The sequence below is a fragment of the Xyrauchen texanus genome, chromosome 22 (assembly GCF_025860055.1).
Source record: "Xyrauchen texanus isolate HMW12.3.18 chromosome 22, RBS_HiC_50CHRs, whole genome shotgun sequence".
In the NCBI taxonomy this organism is placed as follows: domain Eukaryota; kingdom Metazoa; phylum Chordata; class Actinopteri; order Cypriniformes; family Catostomidae; genus Xyrauchen; species Xyrauchen texanus.
The window spans coordinates 38,870,136-38,876,945 of record NC_068297.1 but is presented as its reverse complement, the minus strand read 5'-3'; positions in this window follow the sequence as shown (position 1 = coordinate 38,876,945).

The window sequence follows — 6,810 nt, the reverse complement described above, 5'->3', positions numbered from 1 at the left end:
TAAGGACATTATTACCGGAAAGGCATTAAGTCTCTTGCCGCTCTGGCGTCATCTCGTGCTGCATTCAGTGCAGTCGCACATTGGAGATTCACGCTCGTAAATTGTCAAATTGGCCATAACTTTTAATTCTTCGCTGCCAACTGGGGTGGCAGCAGGGGTGGCAAGGTATTCTTTTAGGGTGGCATTTGCCACATTCCAGAGGTACCACCTCTACAGGTGATTACTGGGGTTTCTCTGGAGTTAGAAATGGTTGAAATAAAAAGTGGATTGAGAGGAGTGACAGTGATTCATACAAATAGATTACATACAGTTTTGTTACAAATAGATTACATACAACTTACTCAGTAATGTTAGAGTTTGAAGAGGACCTCCCAGAGAGGATGTCAATAGGATCACTCACTCACTCATGTGAGCTATCATGTTAGGGCATATATTCCTAAATCTCTAAAATGTTATAATTGTCAAAGGTTTGGCCATGTAGCATCAAGCTATAGGTGGAGGAGATGGGTGTGCAACATTAATAGGTATGGTATGCAGTATAGACAGGGTCGGGGAGTAACGGAATACATGTAATGGGATTATGTATTTAAAATACAAAATATATGTATTCCACAACAGTTACAATTTAACCATTGGTATTTAGAATACAGTTATATTCAAAAAGTATTTTGATTGCTTAAGAGATTACTTTGTATTTTATTGTAATTTGTTTAATTTAATATTTAGTCCTTTCAGATGAAAAACATTTATCCATATAGATGATGTGATCCAAAGTGCATTTGAACAGCGGTGAAACACTTTCTTATGATGTGTTACATTCATACGAGCAGACAGAGAAGTAAGTTGGAAGTAAGTTTGGAGCAGAAGAAATAGAAATAAAATTTGTGTAAATTGTCAGCTTTACGCTAAGCTAAAATGCTTTTTCTAGCTATTTTACATGCACATGTTACAAGACACGATCATATTTTTTAATTAAGAAATTTCACATTAGATCATAATTTCTTTTAGTATACTTAGGTATACTCCTAAATCTTACTAGAATCTCTTTTATTGTTTTCCTGTAAAAAAATATCTAAAAATCTAATTTTATCAATTTGATTGATCTTATTTTAGAAACAACACTGTATAAAATATTTAAGTTTTTCAGAGAATGTATTTTTAACATGTGTATTTTTTCTATTACTGTACTGGAAGAGTTTTTATAGTCAAAACAAGTGAAAAAAATCTACCAGTGCTGAAGAAGTAATTCAAAGTATTTAGAATACATTACTGACCTTGAGTAATCTAATAGAATACGTTATAAATGACATTATATAGCATGTATTCTGTAATCTGTAGTGGAATACATTTAAGTAAGTAAGAGTATTGGTATAGGGGATGAATTAGAATACATTGTTCTGGAAGTGTGGTGTAAGTAAGGGGTATTAGTGATAGTTAATTTTTACAATCCACGTCAGAGAATAAATATTGATAAACTCGAACAAATAGAAGGGCAGTATAGTAATAGTGTTATATGGTGTGGGGACTTCAATGCAAACAGTACACTTTGGGGAGGAGGAAGAGCAGATTCAGATGGGCAAATAATAGAGAAAATGCTAGAAGAGAAAGGACTGGTATGTCTGAATAATGGAAAAGTGACTCAAATAAACACTTCAACAGGCAAAGAGAATGCAATAGACCTAGCACTGGCCTCAATGGAAATTTCAAGTAAATGTGACTGGAAAGTATATGAGGAATCAACTATAAGGATGACCATTATCCAATATCAAGTGTTCCTGTGAGTAAGTTATTTGAGAAAGCAGTGTGGAAAGAATTCAAGGAACAGTGCAGGGTAAAGCTGAGACAGATAATAGTAAATAATGAAATAGATCTTCTAAATGAGAAAATACAAGAAGTAATACAAGAAAATGGAAGTGACACAATTCAAAAAAGTAAAGGAAAGAAAGGAAAAAAGGCTGTTCCATGGTGTAATGAAGAATGCAACAGTGCAATTAAGGATCGTGATAGAGCATTTTAAGAGTTAAAAAGGAAACATACATTCAAAATATTAATAAGCCATAGAAGGACACAAACAAATGTTAGGAAGATGGCTAAAAAGGCTAAGAGAACACTGGTGTAATTTCTGCTGTTCAATAGGAAGAGAAACTCCAGTAGGGGATATGTGGAATATGATGAGGAAAATATATGGAATATATAGAGTATGGGACTGGCGACCTGTCCAGGGTGTCCCCCGCCTTTCGCCCAATGTTAGCTGGGATAGGCTCCAGCCCCCCGCGACCCTGTACACAGGATAAGCGGTTGACGATGGATGGATGGATAGAGTATGGGACTATCCAGAGATGAAGATTAGAGAGCATTGTTAAAATACACAGCTCAGAGAATCTATCAGAAGAAGGATTAAGAGGTAGAGAGAGCAAAAGAAGTGTACAAAGACTTGAGTGTGCAAAGAATGTAGATGATGCATAAAATACTCTATTTACATTAGGAGAACTAAAAAGTGCTTTTAAGTCATACTAGACCATCTGAGCCAGGAAAGGATGAGGTTAATTTTGCAATTTTGAAACAGCTAGAGGAAGAATCCTTGGAATGCATTGTAGACTTGTATAATCGAATATGGGAAATAGGAAAATCACCAAAAAAAGGAAAAGAGGCAGTGGTAATTTGTATTAGAAAACCAAGGAAGCCTTTACTTCACACATGTGTAAGGCCATGGAAAGAATGATTACAGAGAGGCTGGCATATTATTTAGAAAGTAGAGGGCTGGTCTCACAATATCAGAGTGGATTTAGGAAAGGGAGAGGGATCATGGGCCCAATACTGAATCTTGAATCATAAGTAAGGAAAGCCCAAAGCTGCTGGTTGTACCAATATTCTTTGACATTGAGAAGGCCTACAATATGGAAGGAAGGTGTAGGGATCAGGTTAAGTACACTATGTTTGTCAGGTAGGATGAAGGAATGGATAAAGAATTTTTATAATGGAAGATCAATCCAGGTAAGAGTAGGTGGGATGCTACCAAATAAATATCATGTGGAGAATGGCACACCTCAAGGGAGTGTTATTAGTCCTATACTTTTCTCTATAATGATAAATGATGTGTTTGATTGAACAGATCCATCCATAGGTCGGTCTTTATATGCTGATGATGGTGCACTATGGAAGAGAGGCAGAATATAGTATATTGAAGAAAATGTAAGAGGCAATTTGGGTGGTAGAATGGTGGTCTTTGAAATGGGTATTTAAATTCTCTTTAAATAAAACTAAAACAATAATTTTCACAAAGAAAAGTGTAAGCGAAGGCTTGTATGGGTTATATGGGAATTTAGTGGAAAGAGTGCGGGTGTTCTGGTTTTTAGGTATGCTGTTTGACACAAGATTGACATATATGAGCAGATCATATAAAGAAAATTAAAGAAAAATGAAATGAGGTGTCTGACTGGAACTGATTGGGCTGCAGATAGGGAATCTATGAAAGCAATATATCTGGGCATAGTGAGATCGGTTATCTTGATTCAAGATGGTGGTGCAGTAGCACGCAGCGGCCACTCCGGATCCAAAATGGTGCTATTTTTGTCACTTAGCCCGACATTTACGCGCCGACATGCAACGCATGTGGCAGGGCATCCAGGCCATCACCAACTACAGGACAACATCAGTTGCCTGTGACAAAGATGCCTCCCTTCCAGATGCACTGAACGACTTCTACGCTAGGTTTGAAACACAGAACGACGTGGTGGCGAGGAAGACCACCCCTCCTCCCAACAACCAGGTGCTCTGTCTTACCACGGCTGATGTGAGGAAAACTCTACTTAGAGTCAACGCACAGAAGGCTGGACCAGACAACATTCCTGGCAGAGTGCTCAGAGTATGTGCAGACCAGCTGGCAGATGTTTTTACCGACATCTTCAACATCTCTCTGAGCAGTGCCATCGTTCCAACGTGCTTCAAGGCCACCACATCGTCCCCATGCCAAAGAAGTCTTCAGTGTCCTGCCTCAATGACTACCATCCCTTCGCACTCACACCCATCATCATGAAGTGCTTCGAGAGGCTCATCATGAAGCACATTAAGACCCAGCCGCCCCCTCACTAGACCCACTGCAGTTTGCGTATTGTCCAAATCGTTCAACAGACGACGCCATCGCCACCACCCTCCACCTGGCCCTCACCCACCTAGATAAAAAGGACTCATACGTTCGAATGCTGTTCATAGACTTCAGCTCAGCAACTGGATCCTGGACTTCCTGACTGGGAGACCTCAATCAGTCCGGATCGGGAACAGCATCTCCACCACCACCAGACTGAGCACTGGGATCCCCCAGGGCTGTATGTGCTCAGTCCACTGCTGTTCACTCTGCTGCACAGCTCGAACCACATCATTAAGTTTGCCGATGACACGACCATGGTGGGTCTCATCAGCAAGAGCGAAGAGTCAGCATACAGAGAGGAGGTGCAGCGGCTAATGGACTGGTGTAGAGCCAACAACCTGTCCCTGAATGTGGACAAAACAAAAGATGGTTGTTGACTTTAGGAGAGCACAGAGTGAACGCTCTCCACTGAATATCAATGGCTCCTCTGTTGAGTTCGTCAAGAGCACCAAATTCCTTGGTGTTCACATGGCGGAGAAACTCACCTGGTCCCTCAACACCAGCTCTATTACCAAGAAAGCCCAGCAGCGTCTCTACTTTCTTCGAAGGCTGAGGAAAGCACATCTCCCACCCCCCATCCTCACTACATTCTATAGAGGGACTATTGAGAGCATCCTGAGCAGCTGCATCACTGCCTGGTTTGGGACTTGAACCGTTTCAGACCGCAAAGCCCTGCAGAGGATAGTGAGGACAGCTGAGAAGATCATCGGGGTCTCTCTTCCCTCAATCAAAGACATTTACAAAAAACACTGCATTCGCAAAGCAACCGGCATTATGGATGACCCCACACACCCCTCACACAAACTCTTCACCCTCCTGCCATCTGGCAAGAGGTACTGAAGCATTCAGGCCCTCACGGCCAGACTGTGTAACAGCGTCTTCCCCCAAGCCATCAGACTCCTCACTCAGAGACCTGAGTTGCACTTTAATTATTGTCACTTTATACTTGGCTGCTACCTCAATAACTGCTATGTGCATAGAACACTCATCTTATGTTATGTTATATATGTTATGTTTACATTTAGCATTTAGAAACTGTCATCTTTTTGCACTACTGTGTACTGGTCGGCGCTGCACTGTCTCTCACTGTGCCTATTGTCCTGTAAATCTTTTTAATTTATTGTACTGTCCCGTACTTTTTGCACACGTTTGCACGTTCACTTTATATAGGTATGTTATTTAGTCTGTGTAGTCTCATGTGGTTCTGTGTTTGTCCTATGTTGTTTTATGTAGACCATGGTCCTGGAGGAACGTTGTCTCGTTTCACGGTGTACTGTACTAACTGTATATGGTTGAACGACAATAAAAACCACTTGACTTGACTTGACTTGACGTTTGGACTACAGGTGTGGCATATAGATCAGCATCAAAAACTCTACTAAAGAAGATAGATGTTATACAGAGTTTGTTGTGGGGCTTTTAGGATGACCCCAGTTGCAGCATTACAAGTACTGATGGGTGAAATGCCATGGAAATTAAGAAGGAATCAGATTGCAGGAGCATACCAAATTCATCTAAAAGGTCATGGTGACTCTCACCCAACAAAGAAGATATTAAGAGATCATTGGTAATGAGAGCCCAGAGGAATGTCAAGTGTTGTACTTTCTACAATCAATAGAAAGTCTTATTCTAGCAAACATTATATTTGGCTGTGAGTATATATATATGCGGATGGATCAAAAGATCCAGTATCTGGGTGATCTGAGTGCATAAGCGCACTACAGATCATTTGGCAGTGTTCACAGTAGAGATGATGGCAGTGATATGGGCATAAGAGTGGGAAAAGGAAATCAGACCAGGAAATCTGGTAATTTTCTCTGATTCTGTATCTGTTCTACAGTCTATTAAAAATTACTCATCTAAAAGTAGGCAAGATTTGGTGTATGACATTTCTGAAATGCAATCAAGGATTGTCAGCTCTGGGATTCAGATTTGCTTTACATGGGTGCCAGTGCATAAGGGAATTGAGAGAAATGAAGAGGCTGAAAGTTTAGCAAAATGACCATAAAAAAGGGAGATGGTAGAAGTTAGCAAGATGGAAAGGAAAAGCTTAATAAAAAAAGTTCTGATGCAAAAATGGCAAGAGGGACGGGAGTCGAAAGCGAGACCATTTTATGAAATACAATGTAAGGTGGGAATGGAAAAATTCCACTCTGGGGGCAAAAACCACTCTGGGGGCAGTGGTGGCTCAGTGGTTGAGGTTCAGGGTTACTGACCAGAAGGTTGGGGGTTCAAGCCCCAGCACCACCAAGATGCCACTGTTGGACCCTTGAGCAAGGCCCTTAATTCCAGGTTGCTCTGGGGGGATTGTCCCTGTAATAACTGCACTGTAAGTCGCTTTGGATAAAAGTGTCTGCCAAATGCATAAATGTAAATGTTTAAGGAGTGGTGGTGGTGTAGTGGTCTAAGCACATAACTGGTAATCTGGTAATCAGAAGTACACTGGTTCAAATCCCACAGCCACCACCATTGTGTCCTTGAGCAAGGCACTTAACTGGGGGGATTGTCCCTGTAATAAAGGCTCTGTAAGTTGCTTTGGATAAAAGCGTCTGCCAAATGCATAAATGTAAATGTAAAAATGAATAGGTAAATTTTAAAAAGGAGGAGAGAATATACACAAGGCTTAGATTAGGACATTGTGGCTTACATGGGATGCTAGTAAT